Here is an 18,630-nt window from a genome sequence, read left to right as displayed (position 1 = left end):
TAGGATGTGAAATTTTTCACAAAATTTCAATTAAAACTCGGCAGCCACATAAGCGATACATTGCATTGTTGCAACTGACCTTACTGCCGGAAGCATACGGAACCCTAGGCCCAGGTAGACTGCCAGCTTTCCTGTGAACCTGAAGGAAACACACCACAAGTATTTCTGGTGGTGTTTGAGATCTAATAAGAGCCTCATTACCATTCTTTTTCAATAAGGAAATTGCTGGTTGCCTAATGATGTTGGTAATCATTCAGTATATGTTTTTCATTTCTAAGTACATGTACATTAATATTAATGGAGCTCTGCGTACATCTTGTGCTTCATGATGAATGAAAACTGCCTAAAATAACAAATAACTCTTCAATTTTCTAGAATATTAAATCTGAGCAGGAATGGAACTAGATTATGCCTTGTTTTATGGTACCTCCCCAAAAAACAAAGAAAGAACTGTTCACACGAGCCATGTGATTTGTGTCGTGAGGCTTCCAGAAATGTTATTTTCTGTTTTGCTAAGCTGCTTATCACAGTTTTTCTTCAGGGAGCATGCAGTGTGCGGGGACAACCCTGCTTTCACAGGTCTGAAGGTCTGCAGTTTTGGAGCAGGAGAGCTCCTTTGAACACCTGAGCCTAATTTACTGCATTGCTCTTCCATCCCCTGCGGCTCAGAGAGGAGTAGAGTTTCGCTTTCTGCTGGCCATCCCCAATCATTGCAGCAAGGGCTTAGCTGTTTGTAGGAGTCAGAAGGAGTTGAGAAAGGGGGAGTGAGAAATACTTCAATTTTCTCTCAGACAGTGACAAATTGTATTAGCATATCTGCTAATGGGAAACCAGGTTTCACACTCTGTCAGGCTCTTGGAAGAAAAGACCCAGAGGAGAGCTTGCAACTGCCCTCCATGCTGGACATGTGCCCAGACAGGATTTTGGAACATAAGGTGACTTCTTTAGGATACTTGCTTACAATGTGCATGCAGGCTTTTCTTCTGACAGTCCCATCTATCAAGCCTAGTTTTAGGTCATAAGAATTTTAGAGATAGATTTGCTTTGGCAGATTTTCTCCGATAGTTTGTCCTATTTGAAAGTTCTTTTTCTTCATCACACCTTTTAAAACTGCTCTTCAAATGCATCCAACGGTTCCTTCAGTGATAAAGACACACACACACCTGCACACGCACACACAACTTCCAGTGCTATTGAAATAAACTCGCTAGGAACAATTTTCTGCAGTTTCTATTGTTATACTAATAGCCATGTTCAGGCTCTGAATACTGGAACCTCCCTCCTTCCCACAGGCTATGCTCTGCCAGCTGCTTGCAGGCAGCGCTGCCATGAACAATGAAAAGTGCATCGCACTGAAACTTTGGTTATGCTATAAATCAAGTGCCTGAAATACATATTACTTTTAACACTTTGAAATGACAGCAGCTAACGTACCACAGGTTTGTATCAAGTAGTATTATGGGAAACCAATGTGTAAGGCAAAAGGAACTATTTCGGTTTTAGGTCAGTGAATAAATTAGCTTTTAATGGGATGAATTTTCTCTATAGATTTAGTGCTGTTATAGCTAGGTGTAAAGAGACCATGCAAAGGACTGACTAAAATCTCATGGCTCCCATTTTGCCACTCTGACCAGAAAAGCAGGCAAGTTAAATTTTCTCATGAACAGCTATGTTTCATCCTTCATATAATCATAGAATTGTTAAGTATGGAAAAGATGCCTAAGATCATCAAGTCCAGCTGTTAACCATCCTTGTTTGTGATCAGGCTACTTTTTTCTTCAAAGAAATCATCATTTCACATGTGTTGATATTTTATGACTGGTATTTTATCATGGCATTCCTTTCAATATACATAAATATTCCTTTATCACTAGATGTGGAAATGTTCTTGAAAACTTCCAAGAAGTGGCCATATCTTCCCGGCTTGATTTAATTCCCTGTTCTGATGTCAGTCACCTCCTGAGATTTTTTGTTTTGGGGTATTTATTCTGCACATCTTTCATCAGAATATGGGACCTCACCCGCCCATTTAAGTAACTGGACTAACTCCTGTCCTGCAAGAATTTAATGCAGGAAGTTTTTGTGTCTTACATGTTCAGTGGCTCAAATGAGAGGGCTAGCCAGCACTATCTGATTTTATAATCTATGCACCTACAATTCAGAAAACACTAATCAAATCACTTAGCTGTGCCTTTACAGAGTCAGGACGCACAGTGAACTAATAAGAGCATGCCAACAAGAAGATTAACAAGGATCGCACACCACAAGAAGGTCCAGGCACTGAGATACCCTCTTTAACCCACATACTGTAGACCATGAGAGAAGTCACCTGCTGACAGAGATGTAGGTGGGGTACAGACATTTGGCCCATCCACCTTTCTGAACTATGTTGGATAGTTCAGATAAAGCGTGAAGAGTGTAGTTTTGAGGCATAGGAAGGCCTGGGGTAAAAGCAACTCTCTCCTTCACGAGAGAGGACTGCTAATTCCATGGACAACACACCCATTGATAGCCCCTGTAGAGCCCCTGCTGGAACTTATTTTTTGCCTCTGGAAATATTCAGGTACCATCTCGTTCCACCAGAGTTCAGCAACAATCTTGTTAGATGAATTCTGTTAGTTAGTGAACATTTATGTTCAAATAAATGCAGCTTCTAAAAGACAAAGAAAGACTGAGAAGGAAAGAAAGAACAAAAAGAGACAATACCTCAGTGATGGACTGGTCTCATTTGCTTGGCACATATGGCTACCTTTCATTCTCTGCTATTTCACTTCAAAGCAGAAGGCCTACCTTTCATTCTCTGCTATTTCACTTCAGAGCAGTAGGCAGGCATTCAACACAGTATCCAGGGAAAACAGGGAGTCACTCTGAATCAGATTGGATAGCTGTACAAGGCAATACAGAGTCATGAAATGATCCTGCTCTGAATGGCCTGTCAAACAAACCCTAAAGTAATTTTATTTTGCATCCTTTAGTATTTTGTTCCAACCTAGCAGTGTGCTAGTAATTTTTGCCTCATCTACTATCAACTTTACAGAATATAATTTTTTCTTAGCTTAGCAAGGACTGGGCTTTTTTTATTCTCTATTAGAGAAATAATAAATCAAATTTTCACATGAAACAGCACAAGTTTTCATGTTCTGCTTCATAAAACACCCTAGAGAGGTCCTGTTTCGAGGGGAGATATTTCAGGTAGTGTGTATCAGCACTAGTATACAATTATTAAGACAAAAGGTTGCAGGATCTTGCTGCAGGACTGAAGCTCTGTTTTCTTTTGCTCTGTCTTGCTTTATTAGATTCTATTATTTATAATGTGATTCACACTTGAGTTGAACCTGTGCAGACTAAAAAGTGTGTTACTGCGTACAATTATTATTGTCCATATTGTGTTCTGACTGTGAGTGTTCCACATGGGGATGTAAGGGGTAAAAAAACCACTTCATTATCCTTACATAGAGAACATAAAAGCCAGCCTTCATCTGCTGAGTGGAAGATCTGCTTTCTTACCTGCTCTCTTGGGCTTGCACATCCATTAAGTAGTCACTGGATAAAATACAGAAGCAGTCCTGTGAGCAGGGCTGTGGTCCCTTACCTCACAAATGAGTGCCCTATTCATAGGGCTAGAGAATCACACTCTTGTGAGCTCTTTTTGGCTGAATAAATCTTGAATTCCTTCTTCACAGTGGCACATCTTAAGAAGAAGGGGATGTCTGCCTTTCCTCCCCAGGCAGCTTGTATTCTGATCACTTTAATAGAAATGTGAAGTACAGCAAGGGAGTGAGATTGAATCTGTATTTCTAGCTAGTATGGTGCGTGGGTGTGGGTGTGTTGGGGCAGGTGGGTGATTGTTTTTTTTCTTTTAAAAATAATAACTCGATCCACTGAGCTGCAAAACCAGCTTTTGCTTTGGTTGTACTTTAGATCAAAATGTCTGACACAACAATACTTTAAAAAGATGCAATTCATATTAGGGAGTGTTAGGCTCACTCTCTAAAGGTGGACACAAATTGAACCTCTCTAAGGGAAAGCTGGATGACTGGGAAACTTCAAAGTCACAGAGCAGTTTATGAGATTCAGACACCTCCAAAGACAGCTAGCAACTCAGAATAGAGCTTCAGTTTACAGCTTCAGTGTCTAACTTCTGTCCTAGTCTTGCTTCCTTTAAATCCCTTACTAGATTTGGCCCTAATGCAGTGTGCACTTCCTTAAGGACCATTATGATTTTGTAGCAGAAGTATAGCAAACTGGCAGACACTTAAGGCAATATTCTCTCCAGATGAAAATAGTCAGGTGGAACAATCATTTCTTATTAAACGTGAAACCCGATTATAATTTTCTTCTATAGCCTACTATAGAAATACAATGACCAAGATTAAATGAATCATATTCTGCTGTGACTTAAATATACCACAAAATTTAAATGAAAAATATGGTTGAATGTGATGAAGTCTCTGGTTTAAATTATGCAATATTTGCATTCTTATCTACATGTTAGAAAAATCTGCCTGTTGCATAAATGTACTCAGAAGAAATAGAATCAAAAAGATTAATGACTGTGATTAACATCAGATATGGTATATCAGAGGAATTGCAGATTTGAGTGAGAAAGTCTGTTGTTTAGCAGAGATGCCTCTGAGACAGAAATTGAGAACGTGAGGAACAGAGTGTTATCTGAAAAGTGCAAAAATACTGGAGCACAATATGAATCAATATTAATTACTTCTTACATTTATATGGGGGAAAATGTCACAGAGAGAAATTGTTAGCAAATTCTTAGCAATTATTTATTACCAAAAGGGTTAGAGTAAATATAGAAAGGTAATTCAAAATTAAATATATTGTGATATTATATTTTCACTGTAATAGTAATTTACAATTTTATAGCACTTTTTAAATGTCATTTTACTGAATAGTTAAGAAATCTTTCAGTAAAATCTTGCTTGGATTCCATTAACACTTTTAAGAACTCTAAAAAAGAATCATGCAGTTTTTTTGTGCGCATGAAAGTACATTATCAAGAATTATATACTCTGGCACCTTGCTGAAATAGACATTTCTATCAGAAGAGCGTGCAAAAAGGTGCAAGTCAAGTTGGGAGAAAAACTTGTTACCACCTTCAATACTGCAGGATCCTACATGAGATAATATTTTTTCTTAAACCACGATTTGTCTTTCATTGACCTACATTAAAAAGGTATTTTTTCTGTCCAGGTTATATTGTTATAAACATTAATATTATTAGTATGCTAATTTTAAGACTCATCTTCTACATCTACTTCTTGCTAATTTTGCAGGCAGAATAAGTTTCCAGTCAAGCATCGTAGTCACAGGACTAAAATACTGAATGGTTACATCTAATGTTGTAGGAAACTCACATTTCTACAGGAAAATTGATATTCTTTTACATAGTTAACTCACATATTTGTGTTTCAAACCTAAAGGATGGGATGCCATCCAGAGGGACCTGGACAAGCTCAAGAACTGGGCCCACAGGAATCTCATGAAGTTTGACAAGACCAAGTGCTGGTGCTGCACCTGGATAGGGACAACCCTCTGTACCAGCACAGGCTGGGCATGAACAGACCCAGAGCATCCCTGCCCAGAGGGACTTGGGGGTGCTGGTGGTTGAGAGGCTGGACATGCCCCAGCCATGGCACTCACAGCCCAGAGAGCCAAATGTGTCCTGGGCTGCATCCAGAGGAGTGTGGGCAGCAGAGGAGGGAGGGGATTCTGCCCTTCTGCTCTGGTGAGACCCCACCTGCAGTGCTGTGTCCATCTCTGGGCGCCCAGCACAAAAAGGACGTGACCTGTTGCAACAAGTCCAAAGGAGGCCACCAAGATGATCAGAGGGATGGAGCACCCATACTGTGAGAAAAGGCTGAGAGAATTGAGATTATTCAGCCTGAAAAAGTGAAGGCTTCAGGACAACCTAATTGCAGCCTTCTTGTACCTGAAGGGAGCCTGCAAGAAAGATAGAGCGGGACTTGTTAACAAGAGCCTGTAATGACAGGACAAGCCTACCGAAAGAGAGTAGGCTTAGATTACACTTTAGGAAGAAATCCTTTGCTGTGAGGGTGGTGAGGTACTCAGATTGCCCAGAGAAGCCTCATTCCTGGAAGTGTTTAAGGCCAGGCTGTGTGGAGCTCTGAGCAACCTGGTCTAGTAGAAGGTGTCCCTGTTCATGGCAGAGGCATTGTATCTAGATGATCTGTAAGGTCCCTTCCAATTCACACTATTCTATGATTCTATGGCATGATTCCATACTGAGAAATTTCAGGAATGCTAGTGGCAGAGCCATTCTCCTCATAACACTTCTGCCACTGAATGGATACTTCTGACGAAATCCAAGTAGGTCTTACAGAAGGGAAAACAATACCTTGATTGAAAGATTGAAGAGAGAAATTCCTGAAAATTTTAGGGAATGAAATGTATATGACTACTGCCTTTCACATTTACCCCATATGTAAGAGAGATTTATTTTGATTTTGTTTTATTCTTATTAAAAAAAGGGAAAAAATGTTTTCTGATACTATGAAAAAACACATACTTTTTTGGTATCTGCTTAAGTGTTTGGTTGTGTCCCTCTACTGGTACAATAAAAAACAGCTTGTTGTTATCTGTCTTCATATTTCTCCTTTCCCTTTCTCTGATGCTTCCTTCCTGTCTTATGAGATATTTTAGGGTTTAGAAAAACCTAAAGCCAAATGTTTAAATCACAGGAGATATGCATTTAACTAAATATCCCTTCCTACACTGATTCCAAGAATTTATGTGGAAGTAAAACATAATGAAATAACAAAAATGAATGAGGCTGTAAAACCTGAAATGTTCAAATACCATAGCAATTTAAGATACATTCATCCAAGTGAGATGGATTGTCTTTAACTTGTGATCCTTCAAGTAACTAATGAGATTGAAAATATAATAATCCATAATTAAATACAGCAAGAAGTGAGTGTAGCAAGCACCATTTCTCCGCATATTTCAGACTGGGTGGAAGTGCTGCTAGGAACAATCTAGATGAGTTCTGGCCTACATTCAGTCAGCTACGTCATCAGCTGGACAGAGCACAAATCTGATTCATATTTGTTGTTCTTGCTTTGACCACATTAACTACAGGCATAATTAAGTTTGAATAGAAGATTTTCCCCCACTCTGCCACAGGAATTGGACTGGTTTTTGAAAAGAAAAAAAATTGCTTATACCTTATTCTGAACTTATTGCTTAGTATTCTCTTGCTGCTCTTACACATTTCTATATTCTAACAAAGGCCAAAAAAACCCCTCACTTTAATTTTAGAATCAAATTTCCACCAAGAATAACAGAGAGATTTTTGTTAAGGTTTGCAATGTCCTTCTGCCGTACTGGACCTAAAGGCCATAGCCCCACAAAAGAATTAGGCAAGTTTATGCTTCTGTGTGCCATTGGGCAGAACATTAGGATTTGTTATTAGAACATGCTGAAGAGATTCTCTCCAACATCTCTTCAGGTCAGGCTCCCTTTTTCTTACTTACATGTAGCCCAAATAAAACAGGAATGTAAAGGAACAATGCTTCCTCTAAGCCATTTTTCTCTTCCGGCAGCCAGGCAAATGGACATGTTCTGTGTGCCCAAAAGATTCAGGAAGGTCCCAGGGATGATCTGACATGGTTTCCCAACAACCACAGAAGACATACACAGAGTTTGTGTGCTGGGTTGGTAAGAAGGAGCTAGCAGCACAGAGAACACAGTGGCAAGCATAAGAAAAGTTTTTATATAGACAGATGGTCTGACAATTATTAAGATAGTCTATGTGCAGAATAGAAGAAATCTGGGATAAAATCAAAGATATTTTATTGCATGTTTACAAACATTTGCTTTCTGGCTAAAGCATGTCCAAGGATTATTATTTTGCAGATTCAGGATTTTTCTTATGTTACTCTTATTGTACAGGCTATGCAGTTTCCAGATTTAATATGGATACACATTTTATTTGGCTTTTCTCAAGGATTATGCAATGTCTTAAATTATGCATGTAGTTCTGCATTATGGCCGAATACAAATTACAGAAGAGATACAAATTTTCATTCGTTTCAACAATGTTGACACTTTCATATAAAACAGGAAAATTTATGGGGAATTCAATACTCTAATTGCAGATTTCCATAATGTTTGTGATGAATATATACTAAGAACACCTTTTCTGTGATTTTAGAATAGGCTGGTGATTTGTTTACAGTCCATATGTTTTTTTTAAAGTTACTTCCTTTTAATGGTACAGTACTTGACCACTCTTTTGTGTAAAGATATAAACATGTTTCATTATAATATATCTTTCTGTATAAGCAACTGTCTCTTTATACAACCAAAAACTTGCCATGTCAGGATGACCCAGTTCACTGAAGATCCCTTTGCTGAAGATGGGAAACAAGGAAAAGATTTGGTTTGTTTACTTAGAACAGCAACAATGACATAAAACAGAGATACAAAGGAAGAAAATCAGAGAACATACTATTCTATATGTCATTTTAGTGACATGGAATTTTCTTTCTCCTTTATTTTCATTCTCTTTGCTGATTAAGAAACAAAGATATGTGAAATATTTCCTATCCTTTAAATGAGAGAATTGCTTCTCCTCAATGGAGAAATTTTGAGTTCTTATCATTATCAGAGAAATTTGAGCTGCTGTCACTCTATCATGGTATACAACTGGAGAGCTTTATTTCAAATGTAGTGTCCTAATGCAGAGCAAGTCTAAGTCAGTAACAAATTTATGTAATATAGGCTGCATTTTAGTATCTGCTATTTACACCACTGGCTGCTGATCTCTGCAGGCTGTGATTGATGTGCTGCTGATGTTGTTGTTCTGCCTGACAGTCATACAAGGTAAAGATATCCCACTAAGGTATAGAACAAAATTTGAGCAGAAATGCAATACAGAGAAATGACATTAAATAAGTGCTCATGAATTTTAGCCACCTCCAAAAATTGTCTGTAGGCAGAAGTGAGATTCTAAGTGTTGAATGGACTCTGAGAATCAAGCATTTGACATCCTGACCTTTTCAACAAAGGTCAAATGCATAATTTGGGTAGCGCTGAGTGTTTCTCCACACCTACCTCACCCCTTTTCTCTCTAACTTGATTTTCTAGTAGGTATCTTATTTGAATATTTCAAGAGGTCAAGATGGACAAAACTCAATGACCAGAACAGTGTTGAAAATGTTCTATAGTCTTACTTTATCTGCTGTTTAAACCTATCAGTAATTTGGACATCATGGTCAAAAAACTTTAAAACATTTTGCTGCTTTTTCTTCTAAATGAAATTTTGAAGAGATGACCAGCTGTCTTTTTAGAAAGTATTTAGCTACCATAATACTTTAATGACATATTTAATTGGATCACAGCTTGAAGTGGTAGCAAACTGAGTTTGCCCTTTGCTTTAATGTACCTAGGAATCCTGATCTATATTCCTGATTGTTATTGAATTTTCTAGATTTCATTATAAAATCAATAACCGTTGCACATGGTAAAATAGTTTACAAGAACTGCAACATATTGTGGACTTCTGAAAACATACTGAGCTCACTGAAGCCACCCAGGCAGCCAATTAGGAGAAAACATCTATTAAGGAAAAACAGGGCAGTCCCATTGACTGCTATTGATTTTCTCAGCCCTGTGAAAAGACAATCAATTAGATAAAGAAGGCTAATGTTACAGCTGCAATTTAATAACCCCTAAAGAAAGGAGGAGGGCTATTGATTCCTGACATGGAATGCAGAGCTTATTGAAATATACTGAACTTCACCTGTCTTATAATCAGGCCTCGAGGAAAGAAGGTCTTTTTGGGACTCAATGTAACTTGTGGCATAGAATCTCAACTATTAAACTGGCTTGGTGATGTCAGACCTAAGAGATGCAAATGAAACAAAAGTTTAGAGGAAACACAAGCCCAGGGTTGAATACTTAATCACAGGAGCTATTGAGAGACACTGTTTTGGTGGAGGTTGTTTCTCCTTTTCATACAGAAAGCACCAGAGTACCACCTGTCATTTTCAAAAGCAAAGTCAGTTTTGCCAACCACCCGTGAATGACAAATAAAGCTTTATATGAAACACAAGGGCATATTATGTGCTATTGTGTGTTCTGCTAAGTGCTAATTTATCTGGCTTGTTCTCTTCAGCAAACACACGCACAGACACATGAAATAATCCATCTAATTATGTAGCTATTTAGGAAAAAAACAAAGCAAGGTGTTTTTGTCTGAAACAGAAGGTACATGATACAACAAAGGTTTCATCAAAACCTAACACAGTTAATGAAAATAAATGAAGTGGGGTAGCTGTAACAATTTTCGAACAAATAAACTTTTTCCAGTTTTATATTTAGGGCAGACCCAGCTGCCTTTCATAAATAGTTGAGTACTTTCTTTTATTTTTTGATAGTCCTTAATTGGAAATGGCTAATAGGCCTTGTGGCTTTCCACTATAAAATCTGGTTTAAAATACCTTATATAGATATTTTCTTTATGTTCTTTTTCTATTGCTTGTATTTGATCCTTTCTCTGTCATTATATATATGCCTCTTTTTTTACCAGTAGACAGCTGCTATTCACAATAATTGCCAGGGCAGTCAATTATACTTTAAATAGGCCCACTTGAGGGCAAATGAGCGTATGGTAGTCTAAATTGTGCTGGAGACATATTATACACAAAGACTGTCATTTCAAGCATCTGGAACATGACAAATATTATTTGGAAGCAGTGCAATATCTATATAATATGTGTGCTCCATATCAGTACAGCAACACCCGGTGAACTGTGTTTGCATGCTTTGCAATGCAGGTATCTATCTATCTATCTATCTATCAATATCTCTCTATATACAAATATGTATTTGTACACAGAGACACAAACACGCACACATATATAAAATGCATACAAATTAATGCCTAAACTGCATAACAAACACCTGATTTCCTGAAATGCATGCCTATTTTTACAAACTGAGAGAGAGCAAGTGATTCTCCATAACAGGGTTTAAAAAATATTAATTTTCCCTAATATTATAAAGTGGTATGGAGCTGGACAACAGGAATATACATTTATTTTGTCAAATCAGTTAGTAATTTTTCTTTCTCATGTGAGCATGCATTATAAACACTCTTCTTTTTCTAAAGTGATAATATGTTTCTAGAAAAATGAGCCAGACTAGAATAACATTAAGATCAACATAGTTAAAGGTGCATAGGAAATGTGCAATGAAACTCAAGACAGCACTGTTTGTAAGATTATGTAAATAACGATAAACAAGCAAAAATCTCAAACATTAGAATAGAGAATTTGGAAAAATGAAACAAATAACCTAAACCAACCAAAGCATATTTAGCATGGCGACTCATTTTTATGCAGAAATAGCTTTAAAGGATTACAAAATAGCAAAATTTTCTAGTTAAGGAGATAAAGAAAAGAACTAGAATAATTCCCATTGTACCATTAATTTCTTGCAATATGAAAATTTACTTTGTAGGGACTGATTCTGAGAGATGCTGAGCATTTCCTGTTGGTTCCCTTGAGAGCTCTGGTTATTGAGTATCTTTTAAGATCAGGATGGGCATAATGGCTCAATTCCACACGAGGAAGTAATAAAATCCAGCACTGCATTAATGCAATCATACAGATAAAATACATCTTACTATATCCATTTTGGAAAGGAAGAATGCACAAAACTGGCCTAAAACTTTGTTCTGTGGGTGTTCCATTATTGATAACTAAAGCTCTAGCTCAAAATAGCCTTTTAATTTTGACTTATTAAAAAAAAATAGCACAGTACAGGTAGCATGGTAGGAAAGAGCATCAAACAATACACACAAGCTTGCAGATTCAATTTTAGAAAATGGATTTGAAAAATGGTGAGATTAGGAAGTGAGGTTCATTAGCAAATCAGAACAGTGTAAAAGGCAATTAAAAGCTGACATAGTGAAATTAACAACATACACAAGCAAAATATGTGTTCGCAAGGAACATGATTAATTGAGATTTCCTTTCTTGCAGACTTAATTAAAAAATTTGGGATTATCAAAGGATCATACTCATAGCCAGTGTGTTTAATTTGCCTTTAAAACTGTAAAACCTTCAGGATCTTTAAAGCATTGGCCATTTTACAGCTGAGAAAATACTCAATAAATTTTTTTTTCAAATTAAGGATGTGTTCCTTCATTACCAAATTCTATTTTATGCCTAGTAAGGGCACAAAATAAGAAAGGACTTGACTGTTTGTGTCCAAAATTCAGTTTTGAAAAATCCTCCGCTCAGCCTTTACTTGGTCGTAGAAGCCCAAGTTCAATTGATGACCCAGATTTGAAGTTCTGGTTGTCCTTCCAACATTACACTTTTGATTAGACCAAAGAGCTCGGTATTTTTTTCTGTGACATAAACATATCTGGAGTACGAAATAATAGCAGTTGTGTTTGGAAGGTTGTTCCCCACCTGTCTCATTTTATTTATAACTCTGCATACAAACATTCAGAATTTAGCAGGGCAGAAAGTCAACTAGTGAGTGTTACCCTTTAAACTGGAGTGGTTTGGTATGGGAAGAGGAAGACCTTACCTCTGATCCCTGCCCTCAGATTCTCTTGTGTATTTTAAGTGACATAGCCACTGAGGAAAACCAACCACTCACAAAAACCATAAATGGTAGTGGGAGCAGAAGCTTGCCCCAGGAGATCTCCATGTTTACATGAATGCCTTAACAACTAGGCAATGGAAGACTGTTTACTCACGCACCAACTTCTCTCCCAGGGTTTGTTCACAGCTGAAACTCTAAAGGTAATTGTAAATGCAAAAAGTCTTCATTTCAGAAGGAAATAGAGTTATTTTTCAGTTACACTGTAACAGTTACTAAGGCAAATAACAAGTACCGAATGAAACCTAGGAGAAATATGTCTTGAGAAAAATCTCTGAGCAGAAAGAGATAAAAGTATTAGGATGTCTGCGTGTCACAGTCAATTAGAAGGCTACCTTCTTATCATTACTGCTTATCATAACCGAAGGAAATGGGCCCTCCTGATTGGCAGAAATTAGTTAAACCAGCTCAGACCAGATTCAAGTGCCATCTGTTCCCTGCTTTAGACACACAAATTATGAAATCAGTATTAATGACTAGAGAGAAAGTAACTAAAATGTTCGACATATTTCTCTTTTGATGGAAAGGCTCAGTTCCAAATCTGAAAAAGGCTATTCTCTTCATAATATCTTCGGGTCTTTATAATTCCTCTTCTATGTGGTTTTTTTTTTTCCTTTACATTCTCAACAAATTGAGTCAGTAAGCATAGAAATGATGGTGTAGGAATTTTTCAGTTGCTAAAGAAGTGCCCCCTTATGTTGGGAGTGGACTGGTATAGACCATGAGAGCCTAGAGGTCAGGAGGCTTGCTAATCTCATGGACAGGTATATTTCCAAATGCTAACCAATCTCCAACATACCAATAAGTAGGATAGAACTGTAATCATAGAATCATGGAATGGACTGGATTGGAAGAGACCTTATAGATCATTTGGTTGCAATCCCCCTGCCATGGGCAGGGATACCTTACACCAGATCAGCTTGCTCAAAGCGCCATCCAGCCTGGCCTTGAACACTTCCAGGAATGGGGCATCCACAGCTTCTCTGGGTAACCTGTTCCAGTATCTCATCACCCTCACAGTAAAGAATTTCTTCCTAATAGCTAATCTAAACCTCTTTCAGTAGGTTTGTTGTGTCACTACAGGCTCTTGTAACAAATCCATCTCCAACTTTCCTGCAGGCTCCCTTCAGGTACAAGAAGGCTGCAATTAGGTCATCCTGAATTTTTCAGGCTGAGCAATCCCATTTCTCTCAGCCTTTCTTCACAGGAGAGATGCTTCATTCCTCCAATTGATTTGGTGGTCCTCCTCTAGACTCACTCCAACAGGTCAATGTCCTTCCCATGCTGGGACCCCAGAGCTGGATGCTGCACTCCAGGTGGGTCTCACCAGAGCAGAACAGAGGGGCAGAATCGCCTCCCTTGCCCTGCTGTCCATGCTGCTTCGGATGCAGCCCAGGGTACAATTGGCTTTCTGAGCTGCAAGGACACATTGCCAAGTCATGTCCAGCATCCACCATCACCTCCAAGTCCTTCTTGGTACAGCTTTTCTCGATCTGTTCATTCCCCAGTCAGAAGTTACCCTAAAGTAGATGCAGCATATTGCTCTTGCTCTAGTTAAACCTCGTGAAATTCACATGGACCCACTTGTCACGGTATTTTTGTTCATAATAAGTAAACATTCTTGAAAAAATTATTTGTTTTAAAACATAATATTCTTTTGAGCAGTATGGCATGTTATAGTGGGCAAGAATTTACCATTGTGTCTAAAAAAATATTACTACAACATTGATCTTTTCCCTGTTCTTTTCTGCAGAGGTTCATTACACTAATGAATCACTGATGAAGCATGTTAAATATATATGGCCCTTTGTAAAAAGAAGACTGAAATGGCAAATTACCTTGTCAAGGAAAAAAAATACTCACTGTGATTTCAATATCATCATAACTGAATAATTTTCCTTGTGTAGAAAAATGGTAAATTTCTTCCCTCAAACCCATGGAATACAGCAACCATTCCTTCTTCAGTTCCAGTCTTAAATTACTACATAACAGTATGTTCTTAAAAAATTTGCCACGTTATGCATAAACAACGCTTGCAAAGAAGTAAAAGAAAATATGAGAAAGGTGTATTTGAGGATTAACTAATAAGAGTTTTGTTTTATATAGACCATGTTGGTGCTGATTGCAAATTGAGCATGTTTAGTTCAAAATGAAAAAAAGTGTATGAGAAGTGTTGTTTTTTGTTCTGTTTGTAAATGGTGAAATCTGTAAATAAATTGAAATTTTCTTGGATATGTTTGTTGTTCATAATTATATGCCAAATAATGCCTGCATAATTATTGAGGCTGAACTGATTCATAAATGGCTTTTTGCTGGTGCTCAATATTTGACAAAGGCTGTGACTCAATGTTTTGAACTGCCTCCTTGCTTGGAATGAGCCTGACAGCTCCAGTGCTCTGTCACTACAGAGGTCAGGAAGATTACTGCAGCTGAAGAAAAGATCGAACATTTTAAAAAATACTCCTTTCATCTCTGCCGCAAATACTCATAAACAGCAAGGACACAACATTTTTAATTAAGAAAAGGATTAATATTCTTGGCATCCAAATTCCTGTCTACATTTGCCCCTTTAACATCCTAGATACCCCCACTGCTTCCTTTCATTGATTGTATTCCAGTTATCCATTTTATTCATTTAGTTTAGCTTTTAATACGTTAATTTACTCAGTTAAACTTGTTTCTGCTTTGCCAAGCTTCTTGAAACATGAATAACCTGTAAATAGATATTTATCATCTTTGAGGATCCACTATAATGGATGACAATATCAAGATGACGACATAGAGCACAATAGAATTAAAAAAAGGTTCATTCAAATGAATCTTGATTGTTAAACAAGACAGCAGTATTTGAAGGTGACTTTCTGACATGTTAGAAGGTAGGAAATGAGAAATATAATCGTGTGAAGACCTCTTGCTTTGCAATATAAAGGTAATGCAATAAAATTTCATCTATTTTTATCAAAATCTAGACCCTCAAGGGAAGTTCAAATACAGTAAATCTCAGTGCTCTATTTCTAGTAAACAGGTTCTTTGTTGGAATATTTTCAATTATTGTATTGGTCAATTTTCAGTAATTTTTAACATATTATCAATTACATAAAATATTCAAAAAATGGATTAAACAGCTGCAGAATGGTTTAAGGATATTAGGACTTTTCTCAGACTTTTGGGGTAGTCCAAATAATACCAGCTTAAGGATCTGTTGGGGAACTTAAGAGGCTGTAGTTCATCTAGAAAATAAAAAAATATCAATAATTTTCCCACATCCATTTATGATGTTTACTGAGGAGAGAAGAAGGGCTAAAAACTATCATATTTTAAACAAGAAGTATAATGATCCTTTCTTTCCAGGGGTGGGGTAGGTAGTGGAGGGAGTTTGTTTTTTGGTTTGGTTTTGGTTTTGATTTTTTTGTTCTGGTTTTCCCCCACAATCACCCTCCAGATCTGGCAGGTATTCAGGAAAGAGAAGACTGTTTAGATTGTTTAAAGCCTTTCAGAGATTGTAGATTACTCCTTGAATTTCACTTGGAGAGCCTGCTTGTTATGTAGAGCCATTTACATGCTCCCCATCCATCTGCTGATGGGGGAAGAATATTGTTTATTAGGACTTTGATTAATTTATCACAGGTGTCCACAGCCACAATGCTCTTAAGGGATGGGGAAGTGGGACATCATTCCCTCCCACTCCTGAGCACAGCTGTGTCAGTCCTAGAGACAATCCAGCTCTTCATTAGCACCTTGTGCAAGAGTCATAGATCTTTTGGCCACATAACCTATTTAGATTTCCTTATAAGGGCCATAAGAAAGTATCTAATCAATGTGAATGTGTGTTTTCAATATGGAAGCTTCCTGGGTGACTCATGAGGCCTTTAAAAGGCAGCATAAGTGGTCAAGGAGTCAAAGTACCTTACAATATTGAAAATTTTAATGTGCTCATCAATAAGTAGGACAGAAAGATGGCTCCCAACTCACTCAATTCTCACCACAAGAAGAATTGTAACAAGTGTACTAATCAGAATTGAAGACTCACTCATTTCTTCTTGGCTGAAATTCAACTTATAAATGAAGAGTTGTTCCAGTCAGTTACACTTTTAGAAGGTAAAAGGGAACTTAATTTGCTCATCTCACAGTTTAAAAAAAAAGGTAGAATATAAAAAAGGTAGAATGAAAAACAGGTAGAATTTATCTCCACCAGACAACAATTCTGTGGAGGTTCCCCCAGAGAATTTTTCTTTCTGGAAGTGGTGTCAGACCTCACTTTTGAAGTTACACTGAAACAAAAATAGTGGCAGGAAAGAATGTCAGAGACCTTCATAGGAACTGTAGAGCATGGACTTCCAAGAATTATGTCTCAACACTGGGAAATTTGCAGGCCAAAATTTCTGCCTATTTTCATCAAGATAGTCTATAGAACATGGTCCAAAAAAACCTATATTCTATGAGAATACAGAAGTTTTCTTTTTTCGGACATTGTGGAAAACTGATTCAGCAACATTGCAAGTTATTTACACGGGTTTAAAAAAAAAAAAAAAGAGTCACTTCCTTGTTAGTATTCCAAGTTATTAATAGAGAATGTTACAGATGGTCTCATCTAGGAGAGAATAAGCTCCACTTTTCTAAACATACTTCTTTGTCAGTAGGATAGTAATCTTTCAAAATTTTAATTCTCCAAGATACATGCTAAAATATGATGTTACTTTTTACAGCTACATAATTCAAATATGTTATAACAAATATGATATAAGAGTACAAAATATAATCTTAGATCAAATCAGGTAAAATGAAATCTTGTCATTTGGGCTTTTCTTGTAGTAGGATTTTCTTGTCCTGTTGCACTGGGAAATAGTAGAAATCAGTTCACAAGAATTAAGTTTCTGTCTTTGTGCTGACTTAAACCTTGAAAATGTGTGAACCAAATCTGTAATTTGAAAAGTCTAATAAATTAATTTCGTGAAATATAAAGGCAATTTATTACCGTATATTGAAGATCTTAAACAGAACTCAGAGAATACAGAGACCTCAACACTTTATTTTACCTTATGAGTTTACAAACATAACCTATGACATTCTCAGACTGAGAATTATTCCAATTAATTTACTCTATATTAAGGAATCTCACAGCTCATGAATTAAATCAATGAATTTAGTAAAACCAGAATTGCATCTAAATGATGGGGTAAACACCCTCAAAATGAAAAAAATACTTAAAAATTAAACTATTATTATAATTTTATTGCTATAAACAAAAGGTATTTGCATATATCTAAATTTTGAGTGTACACAATTAAAACCTCCACATTTACAGCACTGAAACATAGTGAAAGGAGTTCTGGGTTCAACCTAACTGTACCCTGGGTTACATCAAAAGAAAACAGGTGAAGGGAGGTAACGCTTCCCATCTGTTCTCATGAGACCTCATCTGGAGTACTGCATCTGTCTCTGGGGCCCCCAAAATAAGGACGTGGAGTAGTTGAAGCAGGTCCAGAGGAGGGCCACAAAGATATTCAGAGGGAAGATTGAGACAGTTCAGGTTCCTCAACCTGGGAAAGAGAAAGATCCAGGGAGACCTTACTACAACTTTCAGTACCTGAAGGGGGCCTGCAGGAAAGGTGGGGACAAACTTTCTAACAGAGCTTGCTGCTGTAGAACAAGGGGTAATGCTTTTAAACTAAAATAGGGGAGATTTAGGTTTGATTTTAAGAAGAAGTTTTTTACAATGAGTGTGTTAACTGGAGAGGTGATAGATATCCCATCCCAGTAAATATTCAAGGTCAGGTTGGACAGGACATGTAACAACATGATCTAGTTCAATATCCCTGTGCATTGTAGGGGGATTGGAACTAGATGACCATTAAAAGTCCTGTCCAACCCAATCTGTTCTATGTTTCTTTGATGAAAAATCTACAGAGAAAACTTACCTGAGCTGAAAAAAAAGCAAAAAGGAATTCCCTTGTTACTGGCATCTATTGA

The sequence above is a fragment of the Corvus hawaiiensis genome, chromosome Z (genome assembly GCF_020740725.1).
Source record: "Corvus hawaiiensis isolate bCorHaw1 chromosome Z, bCorHaw1.pri.cur, whole genome shotgun sequence".
In the NCBI taxonomy this organism is placed as follows: domain Eukaryota; kingdom Metazoa; phylum Chordata; class Aves; order Passeriformes; family Corvidae; genus Corvus; species Corvus hawaiiensis.
Note: the sequence above shows the minus strand (reverse complement) of the source record.